This window comes from Oryzias melastigma, linkage group LG13, assembly GCF_002922805.2.
Source record: "Oryzias melastigma strain HK-1 linkage group LG13, ASM292280v2, whole genome shotgun sequence".
In the NCBI taxonomy this organism is placed as follows: Eukaryota; Metazoa; Chordata; class Actinopteri; order Beloniformes; family Adrianichthyidae; genus Oryzias; species Oryzias melastigma.
Window position 1 is genome coordinate 8,356,834 of NC_050524.1, and position 18,827 is coordinate 8,375,660.

Genomic DNA, 18,827 nt, shown 5'->3' on the forward strand with positions numbered 1-18,827 from the left:
TATCTCCCTCAAGGGCCCAGAAAGCATTAACATAACACGTAGCATTTTTTTTTCTTTTCCTAGCATTTCCACCTGCAGGTTTGCAGTAAGCACGTGCTTGTTTTACAATCCAGCCTGCTTCACATATGTATAGATTCACACCATGGGAGATGCAGCATCACCCATTCATGCATCCCTGTGTTCGACTGCGGTGCAGCTCCACTGGAGCAGCTGGGGGGTTTGTTCCTGGTTCAAGGACAGCTCGGTGATGGATGAATGAGGCGGGTGTCTCATTTGCTCCGGCTAGATATTTCCAGACATACTGTGCATTGGAACCGAACAGCCCATGGCAACAAAACTGTTGTTTTTATCTTTTGTATTGCACCTCTATTACCCGTACCCTTCACTGTTTGGGACTAATTATTTGTCCTGATTCTGTAGGCCTTTTGGCCCAGAACATGATCAATTGTTCATTGTTGATAGATTTCTGTTTTTACACACTATGTTTTTGGACTTTATTTTATTATTTCTCTTTGCTGTTTACCATGGCAACCTCTAGCTTCTCATTGACAAAGCTGCTTTTAATTTTAACAAAATACTTCCAGTGTTGCACCTTGAAAATGAAGACGGCAGTTTTATTTAAAACTCATTTATTTAAGTGAGTTTTTTCATTTTTTTAAGAAAAATATCCTTTTGTCACAACTTTTGCCAAAACCAATAATTAACGTTGGATATTTTCCTGGGTTATTTTTCCATCCCGCTTTAAAAAAAAAAACCTTGTGCCTTCCATTTACAGAAGTAATTAGTTGGATAGTTTTAATTAACTGAAGATTCACATTTAGCACTCCTACTTAAAAAAAAAAAAATCTCCTTCAGTGTGCACATGTTTTCCTACAGCACTTTCTGAACTCTAATTAAGTTTGATTAGTTGTTTAATAATCATAAAGATAATACTGTGCATGTTATCGCTGGTATAAGTCTTAAATACTGTAGAACTGACATTTTTGTCCACGGCAGACAGAAATACCAGGAAAACAAATCAAAAAAGGACGTCTAGTAGCACCTGTCAAAAATGACAACAGATGCCTCTGGGTTTTTTTAATGGAAACTTTATAAATACATTAACAGTGTGTGTGGGAGGGTCTAAGGCAAAACTAATGCAACTTCCTATGATAGAAAACATAACTTTCTGCAGAAGCAAGACCAACTCACAGAGTATGATTAAAGTTTATTTACTGATCAAACAAAGCATCCTGAAGGTGCAGAGCCAAAAATCAACAGAAACAGGAAGTCAAAAATGTGAGAAAGGAGTAGACGAAAAGGTAGAGAGAGAGAATTAAACACACAAGTCTGTGGTAGACAACAATAAAAACCTAAAAACAACAATAAATACTGGAAGGCATGGATATAGATTCAACTAAGGAAGACAAGTGGGAAAAAAAATGGTTGTTGTTGCTTTTCTAATTATTTCACTACAATGACACGCTTGCGGTCTACACCACGCATGCGCCGTTAAAACCAACCCCTCAGTGGAAGCGGGGCTTAACTGAGTGGGAATTAACTGGACCGTATACTCGCTACCAGACCAGACTGCTCCGTGGAAATGAGGCATTAGAAATTTGCCTCTGAGTTGTGGGCGGTTCAGTTGCAGTGAAGCAAGCCCACCCCCAATTCCCAGTGCCCATCTGTTTACATGCTCCCTTACTAGCTTATAGCTCCTCACAACCACTAGCTAACAATACCGCAGCGACAAAAGTGGCGAGCAATATTTTAGTAATATCCAGTCGTGAGCCAGCTTGGACAAGGAAAATTTGAACGAAGAAATATCTAGAAATGCCATTTTAATCCTCATTATCTAATTCAAGTCCTCCAAAAGCACAATTTCCTTTTGATTTCTGAAAATGACTTTTTTCAGATTTTTTGGTGATCTTTAATATTTAGCTATGACTATGTTATTATTATTGACACATTTGTGTCTTCGTACCTATTCTTTGATTTAAAAACTTTACATAAAGGGGAGTAAAATATGTTCTTTTTTGTTGACAAATGGCCATAAAATAAAATTCTCAGCACTACAAGTTTAACATTACAAGAAAGTCTGTGGTTTGGTGGTGATATACAGTATCCAGCCAGACTAGTCACACTTTAAATAGACCCTGAACAAACCGCAACAATGTTGTCTACATATTTACAGCCATTTGACAAACAAGCTTGAGGTGGGAGGGGTTGGCAATTCAGAATCTGTATGGATGAAGGACAGGACAGAAACTATATAAACCAGAAACAACATACAGCAGCACCAATAGCAACATGCAGAACAAGAAAAAAACACTGAGCGCTAACTACACATACATGAGCAAAATCAAAAACACAAATAGACCAAGGCTAACGCGGAAAAATCAAAGAGTTCGAGCGAAACCAAATTAAAACCTGTAAAGGCTTTCAGCGGCTGAACTCAAATGAAGCTGTTTTTATTTGAGTTGTGAAGCTGTTTGTGATCATTATGTGCAGGCAGGTTGTGTGGAGGTGGAAGATTAATGTAAAATGTTCCAGCTGCATTCACAGGTCAGTTTTATTTACATTCTTCAGTCTTTATGTTTTATGCTCATAAATTCTGTGGGAATATATGTGAAAATCTGGTAATTGTTTTTCTCTGGAAACTAACAGTTTCCTATTAAAAAAAACACAATTTTGTGCTTTATAATCAAAATAAATTACACTAACAGTGGGAAAGTAAAACTTTTTACTAATTAAAATAATGTAGCTTTTTTTTTCTTCAATTCCCATCTCAATGCACGGCAGCTTTTTAGGGAAAATTAGGATTTTTGTGCAAAAAAAATCTATTAATAACATTGAAGTTTGTGCTTAGCTGAATTCTCATTAGTCAAACCATTTAACCGTTTAATAGCAGCCATTTTGAGCTGGCCTTAGGACTCCTACTTCTGCATATTTTCCCTTTTATACACAAACGAATGTTTGTTCCCATTTATTACCTCTAAGTGAAAGTACTTTCCACTCCTGCCCCTTTGTCGCTTTTATTTTTTTAGGGTGTAACATCTGTGTTCTCCTAACGGCGGTGTTAATAATATTCATTTAGAACCCGTAAAGTCTCGTTAGTGGCTTCATTTGAACTTGGAAGTTTACCTGGAAACAGTACAGTGTTTTTGACCCACTTTCTGAAGCTGATGTATCACCACCCGTCTTTGTTCTTCTTTTTTTCCCCCCCAACACAACAGCAAAAAAGAAAAAAAACCCTCCCTAAGAGTTTTCCCCGGCACAGATATTTATTGCCAGTTCTACGGATTGTCCACCCCCTTCCTTTCTCCTGCCTCCCCCACTGTGGGAAATCACAGGGGAGGATGGAGCTCAGTACTGTCTCCCTGTCTGGGAAGGTTCAACAGCTTCCAGTAACAGACTGCAGCTACTTTTGTTATTTTATAGTGGAGCAAAGCTGAGAGACAGCTCAGTCTATTTGGGGGACTTGCTGTTTAAAAGACTTAATCTGCTCAATCAAATGATTGCATCATTTAAAATAACACTATCAGTGCAGACGGTGAATACAATACAAAGCTGATGGTGGGTTATCTCCCATGTCTGTGCTGTTGTTTGCTGTTGATTGAAGCATTGAGGAAAAAAAAAAAATACATCTTTATAATCCCAGTGGAGATAAAGACTGCATCTGGAATAATGTGTCTTGATAAGATTTCGTAGGCAAGAATAATTCATTTTCCATACAGAAGAAAAACATTCAGGGTCAATTTATATGTTAAATTTATGCAGCTAAAAAGAATTGCACTCAAATTACATCTGTGCTGCTGTTTGCTTATGATCGGTTTGTGTGGACGCGTGCCCCCCTCCCTACAATCTCTTGTTGCATTTATGGTAAATATCCATGAATTGGGGTGTGAAGGAGAGTTGCATGAAATACCTTTACTAATCTGGCCTCAAGTAATTACAGCCTGCAATATTTTAGCATAATTATGTATGGATTTTCTATAACCTAGCGAGTTTCAGACTTCGAGGCCCAAATAGTAAGATTTCAAATCTTCCTTTATCATTTTAAGTAGTGGTTCAATCTTTTAATCTGACAGAGTTAAAAGTGGTAGTTGTGCAATTCACCTTGGACAGGTAATTTACAGATTTGTCCGAGTTAATGGATCGGATCTAGATTTAGTGCTAATTAGCTGTGGCCCCTAAACAGTTGTTCAAATCTCCCAATTTACCAGGATGATTGCATTTAAAATTGGATGCTGAACCAGGTGCCTCAGATCAGCAGGTTTACTCTCAGCGTGGGATGAATTTCTGTTCATCTTGGGTGCTTAAATAAACCAACATAAATTCCAGTTTAAGGTGACAGATGTAACCTTTTAAACTGAAATATATATATTAAAAAATAAAAAAACCTCCTTGTTTATGAAAGGTCAAAGCAAGAAACAATCATTTATGATGAGGTCTCTTCTCATCTACATTGTCACAAACTGTCTTATTTTGGAAACCATTTATTTTGAAAGGGTGCCTTTGAAGCTAACTGCTCGGGTTAATCAGCTTGTCAGTTGGGAGGTGGGGATTTTATAAGGTTTGGGGCAGTGGACACGGCATTGGGGTCAAGCTGTTGGCATATATATAGAGAGAGAGAGATGACCTGTGACGTCACCCATAGAAAATGTCTTACCTCCTGGTTCCAACAAAATAAGCCAATTTAATTGCTTTTTTGCGCAGTACCAACTTCGCCATTTTGGAACAAGATGACGTCAGTAAGCAGTGATTGGTTTCTAAGGCTGCACTCTTGCTAATCAAGGAGTGAGCTTGTTGGAAAGCCACACCCCTTCCAGTAAAAGTGGGCTCGGGAGAATCTGTTAAATGATTTGAACGTTCGAGGTGGATACCACATGCATTTACTGAGCCGTCTGATTGGTCAGTTTATAACTTGAATCATTTGTGATAAAGAAAATATCATGAAAAGAAAATAGGTTTAGCATGAACATGTTAAAAAGAGGCACCAGAGCAAGAATGGTTATTCCATGGTATTCTGTTTCTCTATAGAAGTCTATGGGATTTTGGCTTTCTGGGACCTGCAGACACTTCCTATTGGGAATGCGAGGGAGTAGGGGATAATGTATCCACTTCTGTCCATATATTGTCGACTGTATGGCTCAAACAGAAGGTTGCATGTTTGAGTCTGGGTACTGTCAGTCTTATGCTGGGTTCACACACGGCAAATTAGAGTCTGCCGCCCTTGTTTTAATGCACAGTAAATTCCCTCCTTAATACTTGTCCTAAGTTTTTTTGTTATGTTTTGTTTTGTTTCAAACAACAAAATGAAAATAAATACAATAATTATAAAATAAAAAATGTGTTCATTCACCGCTGTCCTGCGCAGGGCCCGATTGTGTTTGACTTAACACTGAAACTGAAGTACCTGCTACGCAAATCACGTTCCATGGTGGTTTAGAATTCCATCTACTGATCACATCGTCAATGTGTCATGGGCCAAAGCTGAGTCTCTGATTGGTTGACACTACCCACATTTTTCCTAAGATTCAGTTTCGACATTAGTGCCTCAAGCACATTGCCGCAGGATCACAACATTGTGCCTCACCCTCAAAAAACCAGTTATATGATTGCGTCTTTCTATGCATTGACTTGACATCAAAATTGGCCGCTCGTTAATCGCGCTCATTGTTAAAGCTGCTCGAATAGTCATAAGAAGCACGCCGCTTACTTTACTTTGATGACTCGTGTGAATGGGCAACAGACACACAAACCTTTTTCTTAAAATTTTTTTCAAATTATTTTTTTCTAGAAGTGGCTTATGGGAATTGATAGAGTTCACGTTTTGCAATCAGAGCTTGAACAGCAGAACATTTTAGAGTCTCTGCGATCTCTTTTAACCTGTGCAGCCTCTTAACAGCAGCCTAGAGCCCTGCCTGTGGTGCTAAAGTGGCATTCAGACTCATAAAGACCCAAAAGGTCAAAAGGTTAGTCATAGATCCATGTTATCAGTTAGAAAAGAATGAACACCTGCCAAAATGGCTGAATTATGTCTCCTTCACAAGACCCTCACTTTTCGTAGTCATAATATAAATGTTCACTTTTTTGAGATGACAGGATATAAAAGACTCTCCGGTCCTTGTAGTTTTATTTTGGCAGGGTTCCATCCAACATTCAGACTTCCGCTGAAGGTCACAGACGCCTCAGAGAAGCACTGTTGTGAACTGAAATGTATTTTTACCAGATGACAGTTGCTAAAAATCTGGAGGTCAAACATCGTCTTTGAGGAATTAGTTTGAAGCAGAGATACTCTTTCTTTAGATTTAAAAAAAGGTTTTACTATTTAACCCTTTAAAGCCTAGTACATCAAAGATTTGACAGAAATTTTTTTGGGGGAATGAAGATGTTTTTCAAACCCTTTTAATAGAATCTACAACAAAATTTTGCTATATCATTTTTGTTGCAATATAGATAGTATCAAATATGACAAGTAAGTTTTTGCTCACAACAATGTTAGTTTAAGATGCAAAAATATTCCCCTCATTGTCTCAAAAGAGATGTCTCAAATTTAAAACACGCTTCAACATGGTGTAACTGTAAACCAAATAATTATTTATCAGCCAAAGGTAATAAAAAAGAGTCACAATAGGTGAGTTATTTTTGCCAGTTTAGAAAATTAGCTAAAACTTTTCCCGCCAAAAGTGTTTTTGAGATTTCATGGAAGCAGCCATTTTGAAATGACCAGGAAAAGCCCTTACTGCCCCTAGTGGAGTGACAAAGCACTACAGCAGGGGTCGGCAAACTTTAACAGTTAAAAGAGCCACTTGGGCTAGTTTTCTACTGATTAAAACCTAAAAAGGGCTGCATAGTCTTACTTTAGCCTTTGGGAAATTTGGATTTGCATTCATGAGCTTCTTTTTTTTAATAATAAATATGAATTATGTCTATTTTTGGCACAAACAAAAGCTGGAGGTAGCATTGAGCAAACAAGACATCTTTAGGTCAACAGGGATGTAAAATCCTACATAGTTAATCATCTCTGTGCACCTCAGCCATCAATGAATACATGTAACTAATCTAAATGAAACAAATGCTAATTGAGTAATCCTTATAAAAATTGCTATTCTATTTTTCTTATATATATATATATATATATATATATATATATATATATATTGTTCTTTTTCTCTTCTTTGTCCTCAGCAATCTTACACTTCTGGGTTTTGTTATTTTAGTTTGGTAGACTTAATTTGTGGGCTTTGTTTATTTTTTTTCTTTAGGTAGTTTTGGTTAGGCAACCATTAGCAGGAGCTGCTGACTCAGATGGTCGACATGGCCGGGTCAGCAGTCCCCCTCACTTATTTTATGTTTGGCCAAGGAGCCACTATGGAGAGATAAAAGAGCTACATCTTGATCTGGAACCGCAGGTTGCAGACCCCTGCACTCCAGGGTCAAAAAGTTCTATACAATGGGTTTTTGACCATGCTAATGAGATACGAGTCTCTGAAATGTTTGTATCAAATATTATACAAATGGTTATAACTAGGGCAGAGCTAGAACATTTTATATGGAGGGTGGGAAGAGGGCAGAGGTCTTTGAAAGAATGGCAAATGGGAAAAGCAGAGCGGATGGTCATTATAAATGAAAAGATCAAAATTACTTTTCATAAACTAAGGATTCCCTCTTGCTATTGTAAAGAAAGTGCAGATACAGGGGCGTAAAAAATAATTTTAGGGGCTAAAGATTTCATTCTAAAATATTGTTTTTGTTTATTTGTTTGTTTGTTTTTGCAGTGCTTATGGAAGCTTGCATTGATCGTTTGTTAACCTTTGTTAATGAAACTAATATTGACTTGAAAATTGGGGGAATGGGGGGCAAATCTTTTGCTCCGCCCTGGCTATAGCCTATAGGTGTAATATAAATTATCTGTTATTTTTTAATATTAATATAAACAAACAATTCTTCTTAAAAAATACTACAAAATACTCCACTTACTAACATATACACTTTTTATAAAATAGTAGTATCTAGTAGTAACCATAAACTAATAACATTAACTACACAAGCTGAATATTCCAATGATGACATATATATATAAACATCTTAAAACAATCAAAATTATTTTTTATGATGGTTTTGTTCTAAATTAAAATTGCATTTATTTTCAAGTAGAACTTAATGTAAAGACATGTATTTAAAAACTATATTTGAGAATGAGTTTATTAATTGAGTCAACTCCAACAGACAGTTGATTGTTTTATGCTTTACAAGTCCGTTTTTTATACCTTTGTTCATATACCGTTGAAAAAAAAGGTAAAACATAAATATTTTTTAGTCTGCTATTTAAGATTGTGTTTTTCATCTAAAATTGTGGCCATCATCACAGAGTGCTCTTCCTCCTCTGTGGTTCTTTATCAGACATTAACTGCAGCTTCCTGCAATTGCCGTTTCATTGTGGCTCTTCCATGTTTCTCTTCTGCAAGTGAAAATTCAGGTCAGTGGAGTCCAGATAAGAAGACTAGCTGAACTGCTCCATTCCCCACTTATTTTTCCTTCCCAACCGCCAAACATGTGGTCACACAGACATGTTTTACGGATGATACTGTATTCATCAGATCACGAAGCCTTTTGAGCAGTTTTTCTGCTTCAGGTTGACGTAAGTTTCCCTTGTCTAAAAAATGCTGTTTAATGTTTTTGTCAAAGTCTAATCTCCTCGCCTTTCTATCTTTGAGGCTTATGAACGGCTGGCACCCTGTGGTGAAGGCTTTGTAGTTTTCTTCTGTGAAGTCGTCTCTATAGTAGACTTGGATTATTATATTTTTACCTCCTGGAGAGAATTCTGCACTTTGCTGGATGCTATGAAGGATTTTTCTTTACCATAGAACACAAAGATCATCCATAACTGACATCTAGGCCTTTGTAGGTTATTTTCCAGAAGGTGCCAATTTTGTTTTTGATGTGACCTCAGATCTGATGTTCCTGTTGTCAGATTGGATGGATTGTTGTTTCTCCAGGAAAGGCATGGCCTACTTTGGCTGCAATCAGAATTCTTTTGACTGTTTTGTATTTATGGCAGCGGATCACATTTGCAGACGTCATAAAAGATTTCAACTCACCCTTTTCTATAAGCATAATTGAGCAAAAAATGATGGAACTTTTGTACATTTCAAAAATAAATGTGGGTTCTGAAAAAAAGAGCCCTATTTAAAAAAAAAAAAAAAGCATTTGATGGTTTTATTTTACTGTAGACTGAGGATGTATTCACACTGGACATATTTGTTTACTCCGATTGTGCGTAATTTTCAGTCTAAATACACCCCTGGGACCAGGAACCGTTCTTTGACCCATCTTTTGAGTTTGCTTCCCAACTGAGTTCCAGTTTACTCTGAGTTTTCCTCATTCTGAATAGGCTCCGTGCTCGGAGCAGAACTGGACCAAAATGGCCACCGTAGCCAGTCATTATGGGATGTAAACAGAGTAGTGGAGCAACAATGAGACATGGCAACTCATTGAAATGTGGTCGGATGAATGCAGGCTCATTAAAAAAACTTTTGCTGTGATACACATTGGTTCTCACACTGTTTCCCCAACTATCTATAATCTCATAAACACTAATCAACGTTCTGTAGTAACTGTCTTGCAGCATGGCTCCACCGTGTTGTAAAACGTGTTTTACCTGATGTTGATACAGACGTTCAAACTTTGTCAGCGAAAGAAAAATGTTGAATAAGTGAACTATAAAGCATTGCAAAACGTAGGACTACCATTATTATTTACCTCAATGCTTTGCCCAACACTTGGAATTCCTGGCCAATAATTGAGCACATCTTTAGTCATGTGGTTTTGTTTACAAGTTTTGGTTCAGAACAGAAACGTCCGGTGAATCCAGATCAAACGCAAGGTTCAGGGCTCTGTCTGGACCAAATAAAGCTTACTCGGTCCTGAACACTCAGGGTCTGAATACTTCCTGAGTATGCTGTTTACAAATTAAAAATAAAAACCTTTATGAGATCTTTTATGTCACAAGTATCTAGTAGAATAAATGTTCATTCAGGCTAAAGACCACATCACACTAAGTACATATTGCACAGATGAAAACTGGTCATACGTGAATATACGAAGAAAAAGTGACAGGGGACCCTTGGCTGGTGCCACAACTGTGGAGATCTGAGAGAAGGGCCTGCCTTACTTCCATAGAGGCATCCGTGCACGCCATGCCCGGCCCCCTTAACCCTTTCGCCATTCTAGGCATGTTGACGTTGGGAGTGGGGTCGTCTGGACAGACATGAGGTCCTGTCCACCTTTGTTCACCTTTGTCTCAGGAGGGATAACACATCAATGTAAGTTTGGGTCATCTAGACCCCATAAGATAGCACGAGGGTTAGTGGTATAAACGTGAAAAGTCCATTAGACATTGTGGAACAGTCATTGAGAGTCACTAATTTGCATATGCATCTCACAAAAATCATGCACAACTGCATAAGATGGACGTAATAACTGCATATAAACTACGTAAAATGTGGACAAACTCCACAACTCTCAAATTTTAGTAGCTCAAATTCGAATTCACGTAAAGACCTGTTGGCTAACACACACAGAGAATGAAAAAACATGTTTAGAACGAAATTTAATACATGGAAAATCTGCAAAATGTACACAGTGGCAGTATGATATGCTCTTTAAATAATTGATAGCTGTAACTTTATCACTTTGACTGCCACTATTCACTATTAATAAAAGAAGGATGCCAGTACCAATAACATTTATTTTATTCTATAAATGAACCACAATTAGTTTTCTTAACAGTGTTTGCCTGCTTTGGTGGACCAGGACATGCAACAGAACCATTCAGGTTGTGTTTTACTACATTTCTTAAGAATAGGTTTGTCTGAGAATGGCTATGGCTCATAAATGTCCAGGGAAATACACAGACCATCACATGCTAGAACAGGACACCAGTTCATTGATTCAGGACTACGGCTTAATGTTATAATCCATATGTGACCCGTGTCTTGGAAGACAGGAAAAGAAATTAAACACCGCCTAAAATATATATGTATATATATATATATATATATATATATATATAGCTCCAACAAGATCTGGAACATTGGCTATAATAACAAAAAGCAGAAACACAATTGGCCCAGCCAATGTGAATGTTGGAGTCAGCGCCTCCCCCAACAAGTGAATTACTAATGGCCCAAGCAAAAATGGCAAAACCAAGTACATAACCAGTACTGAGTGAGCAACCAATTGGTCCAAATTGCTTCACATGCACCTGTTACTGTTTAAAAAGCTCTTAAGCTCAGACGAGCTGGTCCAACACACCTGACAGGTGCAGCACACCTGATTCAGGTGAGTAACGTGGGTCAGAAGGAGGGAGGAGGAGCTCAGACAGCCTGTGACATGTTACAGCCACACAATAAATAGGATTTATTGATGGGGTAAATAGGAGAACCCATCTTTTGAGTTGTGATTACAGGCGGATCTCTATGCTTACCTTCATAGAGATCCTGTAAAGGAACAGCTGCTACCAGCATGTGGTTGAAAGAAGCCTTTTATGGTCAAGACAGACAATGACACTCTAATATAGCAGATAGTTTTGCATACACTGCTTTATATGCATCTGTTTAACTACTGTTGCTGCTTTTGGTGACAATGACCCTCGGATGATACCAGTATTGCATCATTTAAAGGTCACCTGACTGTTGGCTGCTCCATAGAAAGAGCGAGACTCTTCCTGCTGTCAAATTTGTCTCTTTGTATGAGTTTGGCATTAATGTCCTAGAAAAAGAAAAAAAAAATTATATATATATATATATATATATATATATATATATATATATATACTGTATATGCTTTCATTTCCACAATAATGTCGGGATCTTGAACAAGAAAAGAGTAGTTCTGCATGTGTTATAAATATTAGATGTATTTGATATAAAATGCACGTCTGAAAACAAAAAAAAGTCCTCTTCCTTTTCATTTCATACCCAAGAATCCTCTGCTGCAATAGTATATGGTCCTAAAATGTGTTCTTCTTTCAGGTTTTTTTTTTTTTTTGGGGGGGGCTCATTTTACTTGAAACCTTAAACGTCTCTACTATAAAGTTCTGCAAACCAGTCAGAGCACAGAGGGATTTGAGACATTTCATCAAAGCCTAAATTTTTGCTTATATGGGATTGAAATATTATTAAAAATAACATTTAGCTGGTTTTATAAAATAATAGTTCAGTGGGAGAGTACTGAAAGTTTACTATTCATAAAAATATGCTTTTTTCTCAAAATTATAAAAAAAAAAAGAAATAATTGCAAGATAACATCTGAACAATATTAAAAAAAACATAAAATGATCTGGAAGGCCGGGTATATTTACTCGGAGGGCCGGATTCGGCCCCCGGGCCTTGACTTTTACACATGCGCACTAGAGTTTGTACTTCCTCACACTTATTAGTTTTTGAAGGAAAGCTTAAAAAATACGCAAAAAATACTGATCAAATGTACCAAATCCATACCAGTGATGAACTAAAGTCTGTTTTTCTTATTTGACTAAATATGCAAACATCGGTTCTAGATGCTTTTGACCACCTTCAACAACTGCTTGACTTCAAAGATAGTAACTTAGATTTAATTTGATTGAAGGACAAAGTCTCCACAGAGGTTTTAATAAGAATAGTTTGACACCATTATTACAAAGAGCACAAAGACGAGGACGTTTTTTTTTTTTTTTTTTTTTTTCACCTCGGCTCCTATTATCAGTGTGGTACGATACATGTTGAGAGCAAACATTGTGATTATTGTCACACGTCTGTTACAAAATATAGGAGGAAAACTGGATTTCTTAAATCAAAAAGAATCTGCATCCGTCTGGTGTGCCTCCTCTTAGCTGTCTGGTTTCTGTTTTCGTCCGCGTTTGGAAAAGTTTCTTTTTTTGGATCCTCATTTCACCCTCCACACTTGGAGTTACTTTTTTTTTTATATATATAAATACTCCCTGAGCCAGCTATTGTCTAAGGACAGACAGAGCACAGTGGCAGATTTATAACAGCAGCAGGAGCAGCAGCAGAAAGATGGGCTTCATCTGGCTGTCACTTGGTGCTGAGTGCATGAGCTTATAAGCTCCGTTAGTGACTGCTGATGCAACAGTAACCGTCTGCCGGCGCAGACCAAAAATTTTCATTATTTCTAAAAAAGTCAGCATCGGCCTCCAATATAATCTGACTCAGCTCTCCATCAACCCCTGCAGAAGCCCGATAATCTCCTGATATTTGAGCCAAAGCCATAAATATTTGAGGTGACTTTTGGTCTGATCTCATTTGAAGACAAATACGGCTGGTTTAAGTAAACATCCGCCGGAGGAATGACAGTTCTTGACTCAAAGATGTGTTTCTGCGATTCACTCATCCACACTTCACCTGTTCCTCTTGAAGTCTGACAGCTCCAGCTCATCATGGGGACGTACTGTAATAGCAGAAGCACTCAATATTTCATCAATTCTTTTATTAAAATATTCATATGAAGTCATTTGGTGCGGCATGTTGAAATATGTCCCTGCAGAATAGATCTTCACATTTTTACTCGACTAAACCAAGCTACCTATTTTATTTTTCCTAGCAGCGTTTCACATTATTTAAATGAAATTGTTATTTTATTGCAGAACTTAGTTTACTTTTTACTATTGCAGATTATAGTGTTTGTGGACAGTATCAGCAAAGGCCTCTATGCTAGATATGTCTATTATTGTAGATTGTGGAAGCACAAATCGTACCCACGGATCCCTCTTAAAAACTATTGATCACTGCATGGTACGTTACCCACAGTCCTCTTCTGGAAGAATGATTATTCAGTCTCAATATTTAAAGGGTCATTCTATTCTAAAACCAAAAACTTTCAATGAATGCAGTGAAGAATTTCAGAAGTTTTATTTTCAAAGGAAGACAAAACAACACAAGAGAACTGAAGATTTAATTGCATTTTTTCATTAAAACTTTAAATAAAAAGTTTGTAAGCAAAAGCGAAGAAAAATGCAATGAAGAGTTATTGAAATGAGCCTTAAAAGCATAAAAATGAAAAAACATGTTTTTTTTTTAATAAAACCTGTTGAAATTCAAGGACACAGACATAGGCATCTAAACGAATGAAAAGGTGGGCTTTTGAGACTGCTTTCAAACAACATCAACATTATCTGCTGCCCCCAGGACTTCAGCCAGGCTCTTATAAAGATGTGAATCATAAAAAAGACACTTTGCCATGTGTTTAACTTCCTATTTTAGTCAGAATTAAAGTAAAGATTAACAGAAATGTGTTTTTTTCATATAAAGTGCACTACCATTACTGTAAGAATTGTCATTTTGTGATTCAAAAGACTGAAAAAAACAAAATGCATTAGATGTTAATTAAGCAGCAAGAATTATTTATTCATCTAATAGTAACTAAAGAATTTTAAAGTAAAGCTGATTCTGATACTGAATAATTTAGCTTTAACATATAGACTCTTTGTTGGTGGTAATTATTTAGGGAACCAAAAAGTCTAATTGAAGTCAAATGAATCAATTCAAAATCTTACTTAGAAATAATTTAAAATAGTTCAAAATGCATTAAACCATAATGTCATGCAGACATGAAAACATGTAAAGTCGCACTCCAATCTTCTTTTGATTGACTGTAAATTCAACTTCATTTATGTATATCGCACTTTTCCCACTAAAAAGCATCTCAAACTGCATTACACCATGGTGTAGTAGTTAAAATAGCAATTAAAATACACATACATACACATTCCACGAATACAATCAGGTTAATTATTAATAAAATGGTGAAAAATTGTGGACACGTAAAGCCTATATTTAAAGGTGGGTTTTGAATTTTTTCTTATAAATCTCCAAATAAATGAAGCCCTTGCATCCTCGTGCAGACTGTTCCACAGACGAGGTCCTGAAATGTGGTCTCGCTTGTGGTTTGTAAATTATAAATAAACAATTTTTAGCCCAAATTTTTAAACATCGTTTCGTTTTCTTGGACATAGTTTCTGCAGAGTGGCAGGAGTTCATAAGAAGTTTGCCTTTGTATTGAGGGCGGGATTGCCACAACTCCGCCTCCCCTCCCCCCTCCCATTGTGGAGACGTGCAGCTAGCTTGTGGCCTGCCCAGCGCATTTTCTACATCACATGTACAAAATTCCAGTGTTTCATCCACTTCTGATTCACAACAATTTGTGTAAAGAAATATTTAGAAATGCAATTTTGAGCTGAAGTCCCATTAGTTATCACGCACCGTTTTGTGTGAAATTTGCTCTCCGCATTTAACCCATCCACTGGAGGAGCGGTGAGCTGCAGACACAGCCGCTCTTGGAAACCATTTGGTGGTCTCTAACCCCCCAATTCAACACCTTAATGCTGAGTGTCAAGCAGGGAGGCACTGGGTCCCATTTTTAGAGCCTGACTCAACTGGGATTTGAGCCCTTCCAGTCTCAGGGCAGACACTTTACATAAGGCCATTGAGCTGGTGAGCTGAGCTTTGTATATATATGTGTGTCCTACAATGTCCCAAAAATGCCATGTGTAAAAACACCTAAAACAAAATTTTGATTTCTTTAACAAAACAAAACAAAAATCCCACTTTAAACAAACACTTTTGAGCCTCGTTTTTACTGAGTGGTCCGGTACGGTCCGATATTTTGACCATTTCCATTGTAAAATGAAACCATTAAACAATACCAACCTGTACCTCTTGGGGGCCCCCATCGGTTTTAGGTCCATTAAAAAGTGGAACGGAGCGTTTGGGGCGGAGCTGCTGTTCCCACCCGTTGATCTGCAGAAAGTGATGACGACATTAGAAGGCGCCAATATAACGCCCATTTAAGCTAACGTTGTAAGCATTTGGGGTTTTTTGGGTTTCCTGTGTACTCTTTTGGTCACGAGTTTATATGAAAAAATACCTGCAAACAACGAGGTCTGGTCTATGGTGGAAGTGCAAATGTTCCTTGGTGATGTGATACAGTGTGAGCTAGCGGCATGCTAGCGGTCTACACCATGCCTGCACCGTGAAAACAAACCGCTTAGTGCAAACGATTCTTGACTGAGTGGAAACACTAGAATTAACTGGACCGTACCATTCCACTCCTTACTGGGGCGAACCGGACTAAATGTCTCAGTGGAAACGAGGCTTTGAGGTCCGGTTGAGTTAAGTTGCGTGTTTTGCTTCTGGCTGATGATGTCACCGTCTTGTTGAATCTGCCACATTTTGTCGTATCTGTATTTTGACTGTTTGGTGACGATACCAATTTGGCTCTTATCTCTTCCTGTGTTCACCTTGATGTTCTCTCTGCTGACTACTGCACTTTTAAATCTTGTCTTTAACATAAACCAAAGATTTATGAAACCTTAAAATATGCGATCCTCTCTGTTTTATTATACTCTGTGTATTTAAATGAGTATTTTTTGATTTTAGTGGGTAAATAAGTCTATTAATGAGCTTTGGCTTGTTAGCGAAAATTAATAAATAAATGAAATAGAAATATGGCATGGCAATTACTAGAAAGAAAACCAAACAAAATACAATTCTCAAGAGATTTCACTCATGAGAAACACTTTCAACAGTCTCTACATTCAATATTTTCAACATTACATAAAGAGTTTTTGCTTTTTTGTGTTTTTGTTGTGCAATACGGTGACTCAGTGTTGCCAAGATTTCTGAGATTATACAAATTCACTCAAGAATTCTGAGCGGCGAGATGCTGTTTGGCATTGTCCTGCACTTGGCTGTGACAATGACAAGACAAGTTGAACGGTCAGGAGCAGGTATTACTGTTTGAAATGGACCCAAATCAGCAGAGACTCTGAGCAGGAGGACATCAATCTCTAACGGACTTGTCAGCGAGGGAAGTTGATGGTGTGGATTATCGACAGCATGTGTAGTCGCTTCAAAATGAAGCACCGGGTGGGACTTGTTGAAGGACAGCAAACAAATGTCAGAAATCTATCTCCCCTCCAAAAACGGAGCTTGTCTGAAATAGAAAAGTCTAAAATAGGAAGGATTTTTTCAAGAAAATGTTTCCTCTACTTCCATTGAAATGCTCAACTCCTCTCAGAAAATGTCTATTTTTTATCATTATAGTCCTTGAGAGTTTTTTTTTTTTTTTTTTTTTTTCCAAGCGTGCTTGAGATAAGAGAAGTGTTCAAATAGAGGGTTAAATCAGGGCGACGCTCTTCAGAGCAGCCTAGACTACACTGGAAAATCTGCAACAAAAGCGTCACAATAAATATTACATGCGACCTCTCTGAAGAGAATCCTGTCTGGTTCACTGCTGAATTTTTCATATGCATTAAAGAGTCTCCTTATTGTTGTTTATAGAGCTCAGTTTGATAAGCAAATAAACAGGAGCATAAATGAAAAACCCAACGCTGAAATACAGACACAGCAGCAGACGGGCTTTTATAGAAAATACACATTTGAAGAAAAGTCCATCAGCATCCACTGTGGTACACAGTTACTGGGATTTCTTCATCTCTCCACCAAGATATGCAGTGAAAATTAAAGTTGAAGTCTAAAGAAAAGGTCAACTTTGACACAAAATGAACTTCTCATTTCAACAGTTGGCTGCAAAGTCCTTATATTACAAATATCCTAACATATTTCAGTGCATTGGCTAAATATTAGCTTAATAATTAGCAATAATTATAATTAATACAATCTGAACAATAAAATGAATGATTCTCAAGTTAGCAGTAATATCCCCCTGAATTACAACCCTAAATTTAGGCTTACTCACAACTGACTTTTGCAAAAGATTTTTGCATGGATATATGGGGTTCTCCAGTTTAGCTTTGTAGCTAACTCTGGTACATTGGCGCCAATACTTTTATGCACAATGTCCCTGTCAAATAAATGAGCAAATAATTAAATTGTCCCTTTAAAATGTATTTAATGATATATATTAAATTCTCTCAAACATGAGAATGAAACAGTAATAATTACAGCTTCAAGTTCTTGTTGGGTTAGAATAATCACATAATCATTTTTTTTTTAAAAAAGGTCTTTTTACTTTTCAAATGGTTAGATAGCCCAACTATTTATCTACATTAATATGTGACTCTAATCAATGAAGGTTAAATGTTTTAAAAAATGTTTTCTCCTGACTTTCAAGAATCAGTAAAAATGGTTAAAGCACAATTTGTTGCTAAAAAATACAAACTATCACATGTTAAGTTGTTGGGCTTCAAAAGTACAAAAAAATTAAAACATTTTAGGTACAAATTTGTTATAATTGCGCAACAGTTATTATTAATAATTATAAATATTGACAAATTAGCATTTTGTACACACCCGTTTCTATTTTATTACTTTAAGTCCTTCTACTTGGCCACAAAATGCAAAATTGTGCATACAAAATTATAATTTTTCCCCCCAAAATAAAAATTTGTGTGTGCAAAATTCTGATGTGTGCCCACAAAATAATAGTCTGAGAGCACAAAAATTCCCATTTTTAGCCACAAATTCTGATTTTTGCCACCAAATGCCAATTTGTGCCAGCAAAAAACTAATACTTGACCACGAACTGCTTATTTGTGCCCACAAATCACGAGTCTTAGGGCACAAAAATTCCCATATGTGGCCGCAAATTCTAATTTTGGTCACAAAATGCCAATTTGTGAGCATAAAATGTTGTTTTGTGCCTACAAAGTGCTTATTTGTGACTACAAAATGCTAAGTAGCGTGCACAAAATGCTAAGAAAAGGCCAATCTGTCAATAAAAATACTAGTTCATGCTTTGTATGCCCTGTACTCAGCATATTTGACAAATAAAAGCCTACTTGACTTAAAATGAAAATTTAAATGAAAATTTGTGCCAACAAT

General features: G+C 36.9%; 1 protein-coding gene across 5 annotated transcripts in view; it reads left to right on the top strand.

The window, feature by feature from the left end:
* The window catches only part of cadm2b (cell adhesion molecule 2b), a 231,383-nt gene that overhangs the window by 160,924 nt on the left and 51,632 nt on the right, over positions 1–18,827 (top strand). The window lies entirely within an intron of this gene.